The sequence below is a fragment of the Stegodyphus dumicola genome, chromosome 3, assembly GCF_044657685.1.
Source record: "Stegodyphus dumicola isolate Sdum_Otavi_A_Nest chromosome 3, ASM4465768v1".
Classification (NCBI taxonomy): Eukaryota; Metazoa; Arthropoda; class Arachnida; order Araneae; family Eresidae; genus Stegodyphus; species Stegodyphus dumicola.
In genome coordinates this window covers 174,791,139-174,804,554 of record NC_140770.1, presented here as the reverse complement: position 1 = coordinate 174,804,554, position 13,416 = coordinate 174,791,139, and the positions used below count along the sequence as shown (strand labels likewise).

The 13,416-nt window shown below is 33.0% G+C and overlaps 2 protein-coding genes across 3 annotated transcripts in view; one reads left to right on the top strand and one right to left on the bottom strand.

The window, feature by feature from the left end:
• The window catches only part of LOC118195933 (lipoma-preferred partner homolog), a 100,898-nt gene extending 95,924 nt beyond the window's left edge, over positions 1-4,974 (bottom strand). For both annotated transcript variants that reach the window (XM_085813652.1, XM_085813653.1), the window contains exon 1: positions 4,716-4,974. The gene's annotated coding sequence lies outside the window, so the exon portion shown is untranslated. The remainder of the gene's footprint in view (positions 1-4,715) is intronic.
• LOC146998210 (tetratricopeptide repeat protein 36) overlaps positions 1-13,416 on the top strand; it is a 155,211-nt gene that overhangs the window by 32,498 nt on the left and 109,297 nt on the right. The window lies entirely within an intron of this gene.

Genomic DNA, 13,416 nt, shown 5'->3' with positions numbered 1-13,416 from the left:
TTAATTTTTATAACAGTTCTTTTACTATCGATGTACTTTCCTATCGATTCTTGTTTCAACTTACAACTCCCTACCAGAATGAGTTTTTAGAATCGCATTGAATGCAAATGAGTTAGAAGTAGTATTTAAGGAAGGTTCAACTTATTTCGAGAGAGAGAAAGCTAGGAATCCTGAGTAGCACGTGTTTGCCTTCGGGCTAAATCTCTCTTGAAGCTATTAAAAGTCCCTATCACATATGCTTCCGTTACGCGAGACTGGACGTCGAAAGGGACATTTATCAGAACCCACACATTTCGACGAAACCTACGTAGCTAGGTTACCATTTTCACTTACTAAACAAACTTGAACGCCAAACAGTAATCGATTGTCGCTCAGATTGGGATCACGTGATCCTTCAGAAGCAGAACTTTCGTTTGATTGGTTGATTTCTACGCGCTACATTTTCGATGAAGTTTCGAAATACCCCGCGTAGCCGGGACATCGTTTCTGTAGCTAGGAGGGACTTCGCTTCCAGCGGAGCTGTTTCTTCTAGGAATCCTACCGTTAAACCAATAAAAACTACCTGAATCTCGTTTCTCAGAAGAGTTCCGTCTAGCGGGGACCGTAGCTAGATGTGATAACCCCTTTACGCCCGGATGCATATAAGCATTCTGCACCGCGCCACGCGCATAGGGAAACTCCGTGCTTGTAATTGGATATAGTATCTTCCGATGACATTACTTTCTCTTGGCTTATTGACGTTTAGGAGAGATTCTTACGGTTTTGTTTTCGTTGAATGACGCGCATGACTGACACGTAAATGTTTAAATTATCGTTTGTTTTTTTTTTAACAATTATTCCAGACGAAAAGATTTACTTACAGCGTTCTGCAGATGGCTTCCTGTTTTATGAAATAATAAAATTATAAAATCCTTTAAAGATGCTGTTAATATCAGACGCAAACTTAAGCGCGTAGATTATATAAATAGCCAGTTCAAGAATGTAGTACAAAAACCAAGACACACTGGATTAACCGACGATTTCGACCCAACTGTCAAGGCACTGTGTGCTCAAAGTAAATTATTATCGTAATTTTGTTGCATTCGTTTCCTTTCACATTGCAGAAAATATTTCCTTTGCAACTGAATATGTTATTTCCATGTTAGTGTCCATGTCTTTCCCATTTCTAATATTCTGTTGCCTTAAATGAAATGAAAAAGTGCATTCAGTATTGTCGCTGAATTTAATACATGTGTATAAGGAAAGGAATTTCCTCTTCTGATCAACACTATTTTTGCACAAAGGTACGAAAGATATTACACATTAAAAATGGGCAATATTCATAAAGTAATATTATTCAATTTGAACATAGGTGTCTTTATTTCTCTAATGACTATAGTAGTCTAATTTCAAAAATAAATTTTAATTTTCCTAACTGACTGTATCTAGTTTATGAGTTAGGAAGTCATTATATATATATAATGACTTCCTAACTCATAAACAGTGAATTTACTATGTATTACGTTAACTCACATTTTTGCTATCTGCGAAAACTGACTTGTCTCATATTTTCCCACATTACATCTGCAGAGAATGGATATATAATGAAGGTGAAATAATGAAGTAATAATCACCACACCTTTATTATGAACGGTTTTAAGTTAAGAATACATTTATTAAAAATCACTGCACTTAATACACATTTGCGGATTTAGAAGACTAGAAGAAATAATACTTTTTCTCTCTAGGGGAAAAAATTCGCTACAATTTTTAAATTCACCACACTACAATGCCGCAAGAAGTGTAATCTCATGACACCAAAAATACAGCGCACGTCATTAAATTAATAATCTTTTCGATACCGCTATCAAAATGTAAACAAATGGTATGGAGGTGCACTTTCGAGCCTAAGCCAAAGAATATGTATTGACATAGACGTTCTTTGCCTGAGCAAAAGCTTCCTAAGCATAGAGGAAATGATGCCAGCGGAAGCCATACCCAATCCCGTGGATGTATTTTCCCCTATGCGCGTGGAGCGGTACAGAATGCTAATATGCCGCCCGGATGTATATTACGTGTCTTTTGATATTTGCCGGCTAGGTTACATTAAGGGCCAACTACGTTAGATCTGTGTCAGCTTCGGCTAAGTCTCTTTTAGTAAGTTCTAATTTAGTTCTTATTTCTTATTCTGAGTTTACACCCGAGTGGAGGCTTTGTTATAAGCCCGAGTAAGTGGCCAACTGTTCATCTTATTATGAGTGAAATAAAGGGTAGTTAACCTTTCTTGAGTCTACGACTTCTGTTATTTGAACTCAGCGATAAGTCACTTAATAGTTCAGTAGGTTCCTCAACGTTCATTTCGTAAAATGAGTGAGGAACTCTACCCATGATATGTGTCTACAACATTTTAGAACTTTTTTTTTTTTTTTTTTTTTTTTTGGATGAACACTAGCAAAGCTACTAAAGGATAACTACCAGCATTTATTACTATGATATTTCAGTTTGCTTCTGCCAAAATATGGTCTGCCTACTGACAAAATTTTCCATACATTTAATTATTTATTTGCTCTGATCCAGTAAACATTTGCTGTCATTCGAAAGCTGAGTAAAGAATAGCGTAAAGTCTTGAAGAACAGCGGTAGAACAACAATGGAAACATCTAAAGTGTTGAGCAAAGCAGTAAAGCACGTGGAGATCAAGCATGAACACGATGAAGTTTTTCATTCGAAGAAGCGATTTTGTGATGCACGGATATATTTTGATGATAAATCCAGACGCGGTCGCCATTCGTATTCCCGAACGGATGACAAAGAAAGCGTTTGACAGTTACAATAAGTTCGTCACATGTCTCTTCGAATGCTAGCATTGAGCGTTGTTCAGACTTTTAGAACTTTTTTTTTTTTTTTTTTTTGGATGAACACTAGCAAAGCTACTAAAGGATAACTACCAGCATTTATTACTATGATATTTCAGTTTGCTTCTGCCAAAATATGGTCTGCCTACTGACAAAATTTTCCATACATTTAATTATTTATTTGCTCTGATCCAGTAAACATTTGCTGTCATTCGAAAGCTGAGTAAAGAATAGCGTAAAGTCTTGAAGAACAGCGGTAGAACAAAGTGTTGAGCTAAAGTGTTGAGCAAAGCAGTAAAGCACGTGGAGATCAAGCATGAACACGATGAAGTTTTTCATTCGAAGAAGCGATTTTGTGATGCACGGATATATTTTGATGATAAATCCAGACGCGGTCGCCATTCGTATTCCCGAACGGATGACAAAGAAAGCGTTTGACAGTTACAATAAGTTCGTCACATGTCTCTTCGAATGCTAGCATTGAGCGTTGTTCAGAAATGCTTCTTCGGAAAATTAAATAACTCAAGCAATTAACAAGCTTTCGCGATATGGAAATGTAGCGTTCCACAATTCCATTCTTGTCAAGCAGCTTCTAGCAAAGAAAAAAAAATATTACAGTTCTCAGTCCTACTTATTCCACAGACCTGACAATTTGAGACTACTTTCTATTCTTTAAGTCTTTACCTGGCTTTATTTTGGCAACCATTATTCATAGTCATATAGTTCATATTACAGAAGTATTTTAAACTATGAAAATATTACTAAATATCGAAAATATGATGAAAATACTTTGGCGATGTCTAATTAAAAAAAAAAAAAAAAAATCTTTAGACTTATAACGAAATTTAATTTTTATTGTGTTCTTCGCTTACATTTTGGGAAAGTTTTATATTCATTATGATGAAATAAAATTACAGACTTTGAATCTCGTACGACAAAAATTGACCGGAGCATTTAATTTCAGAATCTGCAGTTTTTGATGTCATTTTCAACTTGCCATGAGGAACTGGTTAAGTTAAAATAACTCGAGGATATCTAGTTTAAACGAAATGCAGCAAAAAATGTGTATAATTTAATAGCCCGTACAAGGAAGTCATGTGGTGTACACATCAAATTTTTTCTCTAGAAAACGGGAAAGATTGTAATTGGACGTCGTTCAAAGTATTATTGCCTTTCGTCTTCAGATTTTCTGAAACGAAGACTCACCTGGGAAAGCCTGAAATGGGACATAAATGTTTTATAGGGTATTTCTCCCGCCTTCCTAGCATGCCTTCGTGGTGTGGTGGTCTGCACGCTGGGCGCGTATTCCAGAGGTCCGTGGTTCGACTCCCGGCGAGGGCGTTGCTCATTTTTCAAGTTTCCTGCTTTCAGAAAAATACCTAATGTCTCTACAGTTTTAAATCACTGAATTATAAAACTTAAAACTTATATAAAAATATTCTATGCTTTGCAAAGTGGCAACATATTTGTTTTAAATCGCCGAGTTTGTTAACAAAAATGTCATAAAATTCGCATAAAATATGAAATAAATAAAAAATAAATTCAAAATTAGAGTTTCGAAGAGTTGCCATGATTTCGGTGGAGAACTATGAGTGTTTATAATTTGGTGGCTGTAGGCGCTGCTGTCTTTCCACAACGTGAAGAAAATAATACATACAGATTCTTCATTATTTAGCAAAAAGATAACGAAAGTTTAAATAGCATACTATGCAACGAATACTTGGTATCTAGTTACAAATGAAAAAATGCCGATAAATACAGGCCGACAAAGTATTCTGCCATCCCCCATCCAGAAAAAATCTATAATTTCTAAAATCTAAAATATTTACTCTCTTACGGGTGTGTACAAACGGGAAAGATATTGCAAACATTTTATACTTACCGAAGTTCTTTATCAGTAAGAATCAGAATTCCCGCCTGATTATAACAGTCTATTAAAATATCCCAACGAGTAAGCACGATCAAGTGAATTCATACAATAACGCACTCCTTAGAACACAACACAACACTGAGCCATAAAAAATTACCACATCCAGCGAGCGTCTGCCAAGAATGCAGCGCCGAGTACCCAAAAATTCCTTTTCAGTCAAAACACCTCATAATGAAATTTAAGCTTGCATCCAACGCAGAAGACGTTTGTAAAAAAATAGTGCTCGCGCCACTTAGCCGTCCGAAACATAATCCACGCGAGAGGCGGGATACATAATCAGTTTCGCGAGGTCACGAAGCTGAGCTGACAATTCGGTCGCTTCACAAGGAAGTGAATGCCTTAGGAATAAAAAATTACGACAGTCCTAGCTAATGTATTTGTTATTCATTTGTCTCCGCGTTGCCCCTCATCTGCTTTTGCCAAAGCATCATTCTTGACACCAGAACATAAATGTGAAATAGTCGGCTTACTTAATTTCGCGATAGAATAAGTTCAGTTAAGATATTAGAACACGTTCGAAGCACTTTTTCTGAAAAACATTAATATACAAACACTTTTAAACATATTTTTTTGCTTCAGTTTTCATAAAGATTGAAGAAAGACTACCACTATTTGAAACAAATTATTATATAATGCTAAATTTTGTTCTAAAATCTTCAGCAATGTTGCATCAAGTCGGATTCATATTGGATTGAATGCACAGAGAACGGATGATAGCTTGATAAAATTTATTTTAACAAAAAGAACACTTTACAGTTCTGGAACTTTCCACAAAAGCACTCGTACAGCTCTTCTCAGTATCATAGAGCAAAATCAGTGCACTTCAAGTATTAAGAATATTAAACACAACGTAACGCAAAGCGCATCTAAAGAGCGAAGCTCACACGGAGTTATCTCCAGATTCCGTAGTCGACCCTGAACTGAGAACTGATGCTCGCTTCGGGCTTATATAGATTTCCATCGGCTCCCTAGAAGTCTCTAGTACCTTCCATCTCTCGAAAATACTCGAAGGCATATACGGTTAAAGTTTCATATGTTGAAGTTACATATATGGTTCATTTACAATAACAGTTACAGTTATACAGGGATCGGACCAAAATGTCGTCAAGTTTGGCGACTGTTTTTCCATATTTCGTGACAAAAGTTAGTCCTGGCAATATTTCGCCAATTTAGCGAGATAGCCATTTATTTACCTCAGTGTTAAAGACTTACTCTTGTAATCTTATTTTTCCGCAGAGCTTCGTCTCTTTCAAGCATTTCATGTTACATTATAAAACTATTACAGTTTCACTAAAATTATTTACATATATACAAAATTCGTATATTGAACATTTTTTTCTCTATCTATCTTTTAATGAGGGAATTTAAAATTTACTCTTAAAAAAAACTAGCATTGCTTATATAATTAATTCGAAATTTAACGGAAATGACATTAAAAATAATTTATTTGGAAAAAATGCGTGAAATTTAGAATATTTTTTGAAATTCTGAACAGTTTATATTAAATATTCAGAACAGTGCCTTGATATTTTTTCACGTGTGGCAAAAGAGATAAATGCGCGCCTCTATACATTCGCATTAACTGTATCGGTCGGTATACATGTATGTTCAACAGAAGTAAATATATAAAATAATACCATAATTCTTATAATATTTTAAAATTTTAACTTCAGAACATGTATTCAGAAAATTAATACATGCATTAATTTATAATTTTTAAATGAAAAAGTTAAAAAAGTACCTTTTTTGATAATTAGCAAATAACATTCAAATAATATAAATAGTGTATTAAATTAATTTTTCTTGTTTTTAATAAAATAAAATGGACAATAATTTTTCCCCAAAATCTACTTGATTATTTATGTTCTATATAGTGATATTTGAAAGTTTTGGGGGGCCAACAAAAGATTTTTGAATACTTTTATTATTATTTTATTTTAAGTTTTTTGAAGCTTCTTTCACCCAAACATTAGCAATTGGTTTCGTTGAAAACACTCTTAAAGTAATTTCCGAATTTAAATATGATTGAATTAAAACTGTATTTCTAGAAATTTAGAATATTTTCTAGATCGGGTTTGCTGTAGCAACCAAAATTACTGAAATATCGTAGTGTTTAAATCTGATTAGTTTTGATGGAATATCTGAAGCATTTGCATTACTTATATATATATATATATATATATAATCAAGTACTAAGTTAGAAGCTGCTTTGTTTTAAAATGCAATGATATTAATTTTTCACCAGTATAAAATTTAAATTCGGAAGCTATCTCATTTAATTTTTGATATGTTCATTTTAACTGTGATATTAAAATATATCTTATTTCTGCTATGAAAAACATTTTTCTGACAAAATTAGTTTTTTTATCAATTAATTCTCGACAATCTCATTTTTTTAACTTATAATGATATTTTGTTAATACATTCACCATAAAATTACGCTTTCCCATTTCCCAATATTTTCTCTCATTTTCCAAAAAGAAAAAGACATGCTTTTAATTACTTTGTTTGTTTAGTTTTGTTGTTCAGAGACTCATATATAGTAGAGTAAAGATGACATCGATTTAGGACAACACACTTTATTTACAGGAATAACAAATAAAAAGAGCACACCCCAGTAAATCATATTAACCATCACACAGCTTTAGCAAAGAATATGTATTGTACATAACTTTCTTTGGCTTTACTATTACACCATCTTCGTACGCTCGAATGACGGATGTGTCGGGAGAATGCGCCACCATAATTAAATACGCATGCGCATAAGAAAAAAGTTTGCTCGCTTCGACCAGACATACCCTCCTGCGAGCAACATTTTATCAGTATAAAAATGAAATATAAACAAATAATATATAACACATCATATTTAAGAAATTAAGGAAATTATTTTCAGTCTATACATTAATTTTTCTTCACTGACACTTTTAATAAGAAAATCTGCTATCATATTATCAGTTCGTGAATATTCCAACTTAATGACATTGTCCTTCATAAAATGGATACGTAAGTTCATGTGTCTGGATTTCGTAGAAGATCTGGCATAGTTGATCCACTGGATAGCTGCTTTAATGTCTGTATTCAAAGCCACTGCACCATCCAAAAATTGTTTACATTTTAATTCTGATAATAAATTTACAGTTCAAATAATATCCTTACAAATTTCAGAAATAGACAATAATTCTGCTTCGCAAGTAGACAGACTAACACTTCTTTGTTTACGACATTTCCAAGAAATCAATGAATCACCTAGTAAGATAGTACCACCAGAAAATGACTTAGCGTGTTCTGCATTTTCCCAGCTAGCATCAGCATATGCATTTAAAACTCCAAAATCATTGCCTTTTTTCTGGTACAGTGCTAAAAAAAAAAAAAAAAAAAAAAAAAAAAAAAATTGGGACAGTGCTATATCTCTCGTTCTACTGGGCCGATTGACAAAATTCAAACTGCATTCTTCATGTCTCGAAAGCGCAACTTAGGATATATATTAGATCTATATATAGCGCTATTCTAACATAGGTATTTTGACACAAAATCGGACTTTTTCTGAAATAACATACCAATTTTTTTCCATATTTCGATTCTACGGCTCAAATTATTGCAGAATACCAAGTTTTGTAAAAATCGTACGAGTAGTTTTTAAAATATTAGCTTTCAAAATTTTAGCTCCTCAATGTTAATTGAATTTGGCAAATATTTATTAATCTCTCTTTTTTTTACTAAACTTTTATTATTTTTTCTCTCACATTTCGAAATTTAGGTTCATTCCAAATAAAATTTACCCATTTTTTGTGTTTTATTTTTTAAATTTCTATTTTTAAATAATTTTTATAAATTTTTCGAAAAAAATTTTGAATTATAACCTATAAAATTTTTACCATCATCATAAAGTAGGTGTATTTTTAAGCATATCCGCAAAAAATTAGACTTTTTATTCAAAATTTTCTAAGATATACACGAATTTACATATTTTCGCGTTTTGAAATTTGGCATCTTTTTTTTGAGCGATATTAACGCCAAATGTGGTCTATGGATTTTTGTTACACTGAATTGCCACAGCTATTTTTAACCTTAAATTTCAAGTCAAATTTTACGAAGAATTAATTATATGAAATTTTTTCCCACAATAAGGCGTAATAAATATTTATTAATACTATATGAAAATCTATTTTTTTAAATTATAGATGATATTATTCAAATTTTTAACAATTTTTTTTTTAAATTTCTCTCTTTCTTCCTTTTTTTTAAAAAAATAAGAGTACATTTTTCTAAGAGTAAATTTTTGCCTTCGGCGTTTTATCGTCTGCTACTTTACTTCGTTTAAATCGAATTGTCTAAAACTGAGAATTTTCTTTTAATGTTTATTTGAATTTTATGAAAATATTTTATGACATTAACTGCATAATTTATTTCTAAACAAACTGTTGCTTTTGAAGTGCTTGAAAGAGCGGCAGATACTATCATCCATATTTTTAAAGCACAGTATATTTTTATAGAAACATAAGATTTAGAATAGAAATGATCTGCAGCTACTTAACTGGTTAAGTCAGCAGCTTCTGTAGACAAGTACGAATAATTATATAAATGACACACAACATTCTGGATTCAATTAACAACGAGGATACGATGTTTATTAAATGAATTTAAGAAGTTTTAACACATAAAAAATCAACTCATTTTTTATCCTAAAATGTATTTTTGTGCGTATTCATTATATCCTTAAAATTCTAATTTAGAATGTAATTGTCAAGAACTGAATCCTAATCATCAGTAATATAATAAGTAATTATTACGGTTATTAATAAATCCTACTTATAAAGTAATCGCAAATATTTCAAAAAGCTTTCTGTCTGAATGCAAATATTTTTCTATGCAAAATTTTTTATTTTATATTAATCAAGATTGCACACGATATTATTTATTTGCACTTCAATTTTTACCGTCAGCTCTAGTAGAATAAGAGTACAAATCAATTATATTAATTAAGGATTGGATTGGATTATTTAATTATGGCAAAGCACATGAGGGCTATCTGCCTAAAGGGAGGGATGCCTTCGTGGAGGACTTTCTAAGATAAACTGGCTCGTATACACGTTACACATGGGGAAGCCCACTAAAACGCCCATGCAGCCAGCCCGTTCGCGGAATTCGAACTTCCGACCGAACTACCAGTGCTCAGCGACTTTACCGCTCGGCCGCTGGTGGACTATTTAATTAAGAAATGACCATCTAAATTTAGAAACAGCGTACCGTAACAGCAATTCAATTATTGGCGCCGTATCTTTCATGTTACTCCCGATTGGCAAGCTACATGATTTTTAATGAGTATTCGGGTTTTGTTAGTAACTTCATTTGGAAATCGCGCTTAAACTAAGTTAGTTGGTTATTTGAACATAGAAAGAACATGGGAGCTATTTGGTTAAGATGCTTTCATAGAGAACCTTTGTAAAGAGAACATAGAAAACTACGAAAACCAACCATGCAGGCTGGGTTAGACTTCGCAACAAACAATTAGTATTTAACAATCTTCAAATGCTAGGCAACTGGTGAGGCTCCAATTAAATCTCCAATTTAATATTTTATTTGTAAATATTTAAAATATTGTTGTACACTTAAACACAAAAAGCAGAATTTAAGTTTTGTTAACTCGTTAGTAAACTACCAAGCCGTAGTGCAAATAAATATTCAATTTCTTTTGCAATAATTGTATTCACTTAATATTCTTGGAATATGAGCTAAAGAAGGAACGTTCTCGGAAGATTAAAGAAGTGTTTAAATCCAGTGATATAAGGTTTGTCTTACAAGCTCAGGATCAAAACGATTCTGCAATTGCCCCAGTAGTTGACTTGTAAATGGCTGTGAATTAAGAAGATGACTTTTAATCTTACGTTTTCAGTCAGACAACGTATTCCAAATGTTTTGTATTGCATGATAATGCATCTTTTCATTATTCAATAACCAGTCGGAGAACCGCTTGTGTTCCGAAAATAAGTATGTATACTCGATCGTCCTGCGTGTTTTTCAAATTTGTTTTCTTGTGATTTTTTTTCTTTCACAAAAACTAAAGTTGCCTCTCAAAGGAAAGTTTTTTGATATTGAAGAGACAAAAGGAGTATGACATCTACTTTTAAAGGCATGTCAAAAACAGATCTCTACAAGCCTTCTCTTCCATTACATGTTGTGCAGTCAAACAAAAAGTTGCATCAGCGTAAATTCTATAATCTATTTTTATTACACTCTGATTACTTTACTAACATACAGTGAATATATACTAAATCTTTTACTTCAGCTTAAGTAATTCGGAATTTTTGACGGAATTGTTGTCGGAACTAGGACTTAGAAGATAAGTCAAAATAAATATTTCGATAACCCAATAAATTCAAGGTTGAATTTCAATATTTTATTTTCGAAGGGAGGGGAATTTTTTTCAGTTTTGTTCCATTATCCTAAGTATATTTGCTTCGATTCTTTATTTTTCCATAAAAGCGAAAAATTGACGCATGGTATACATATAACGCATAGCTTCAAATTAAAATTTAATAATTTACAGAGTGGTTATAATTAAAGTTCCACATTGAAACGGTCATAAAAGTGTAGTGAGAAATTCGTCCGTGAAAACCACGAATTAGCGATTAAAAAATGTGAGATCCCAAATCACTCGCACAAGTGCGTACAATCTGGAATTCGTTTTCTTACAGATCGTTAATTTGTAATTTTTGAAGACTGAATTCGGCCCTAAAACATGAAGATACTGATTCAAAACGCTTTTAATCGATTTGGGCCAAAGAAATGCCTCATGTTATCTATCTAGTTCCATTGCATTCTCCTATTGCATTCGATTGCACAGCAGTCATTCCACACCGTTTAGTGTTGAATGACAGCTAGTTTCATAAATGAACCATTTTTCTCTGAAGAGCAGTCGACAGCTGGAGCACTGTGATTGCAGCTCACTTAGAGTCAATGTTAAAATGTTTCGTGATACATGAACTGCAGTAACGTGGCATTTTAGATACTACGATTTTTATGCACGGCTGGGCCCCACCTCACGTGTGTCGCACAGTTACTTTAGGCAACATTTCACGAATGAACGTCTTATAGGCCAACACTTCCCCTCTTCCCACCAGTCCTCAACCTCTGTGACTTTTAGCTATAGGGTTTTCTCAAAAGCACTGTTTATGGTGATAATCTAAACAGTTTGGCAGAAATGAAAAATGTGATACACTGACATGTCCGTAACATTCCTCCTGATATGCTAAGAGCTGCTCTTGAGAATGCAGTAACAGGATTTAACTTGCTTTCGGAAAATGCTGGAGGCTACATTGAACATGCTTTGTAACACGTTTCGGAAAATATTAAACACATTTTAAACAGATGTTTTCGTGTCTTATTTCATTTATCAACCTTGTATACAGGGCCATTTTTTCCTGGTGGTAAGTTTTTGAACTCTTTTTTTTTTTTTTTTTTTCCCGCAGAAAATAAATTTCCATAACCTCCTTTACACGATTCCCAAGTTTGATAACATTTGGTACGGTAATTTTCCTTTTATGACCATTTCAAATTGGAACTTTAATTATAACCACCATGTAAATTAAACTTTAAAAATTTGACAGTTTGGGTCAAGTCCCAGCTTTAAAAAAATATATATAAATATAATCTTTTATATTAATCCTCTTAGAAAGAATGTTTTAAGAAGCTAATTTTTCTCTCGCGTTATAGATTGTATAAAAAAATGATCTTTAATATGATTAAATTGTTTCAGCCGATATAAGAATCGGGTTACTCGGTGGTACAAAATAAACCCTGGACTATTTTATTTCTTTGTCATTTAGCAAAAATCTTTTAGTTAAAATATTTATCCTTTGGACTTCGCTTTAAACTTTATTTATAGTTAAAATGACTAGAAAATGAAAAGCTGTCTTCAGCTGAAACGCAATTCATGTAATTGATATTTTAAAAAATTGACAAGAATGCAAAATTTATGGAAGTCTAGCAATCGAAAAATCTTAATTTTCTTGTGTGTGCACTGAAAATAACTGTAGTAGGAAAGAAGAAAATTAGGGAGAAAAGTAAGCAAAAATTTGCAGGGAAATTTTGCTGTCAGACATACCAAGATGTTTCAAAAAGTTGGACGCTTTTGAATATACTTTCAGGTTATTTCAAAGAATTTATGTGTTCAAAGAAAAAACACTTGGACGTGTACACCAGCAAATACCATCAATTGAGCTTGTGGTTAACAGAAAAGACAAAAACGATATCATTGCAGATTAAAGTGAAGAGCGACTGGTTTTAGACTATATGGTTGTATAAATTTAAATTACGTTATAGAACATCATATCGTATCATAAATGGAGAATCCCATGATTTTCTCATTCGAATTATTTGAAGATTCAGGAGTTTATCCAGTGATGTATGTGGATGTCACCTAAAGATGTTTTTTTTTCCTCCTGATGAAACAGCGACCGAGCGGTAAAGTCGTTGAACGCTGGTAATTCTGTTCGAGGTCCGAATCCCGCGAACGGGCTGGCTGCATGGGCATTTTCGTGGTTTTCTCCATGTGTAACGTGCATGGAGGTAAGAAAGGGAGGAGGGGCCATTCCGCGCTAGAAGTCAAGCACTGCTTTGAAGCTTGGGTCACCAGACGGGGTGTTGTTTGTTT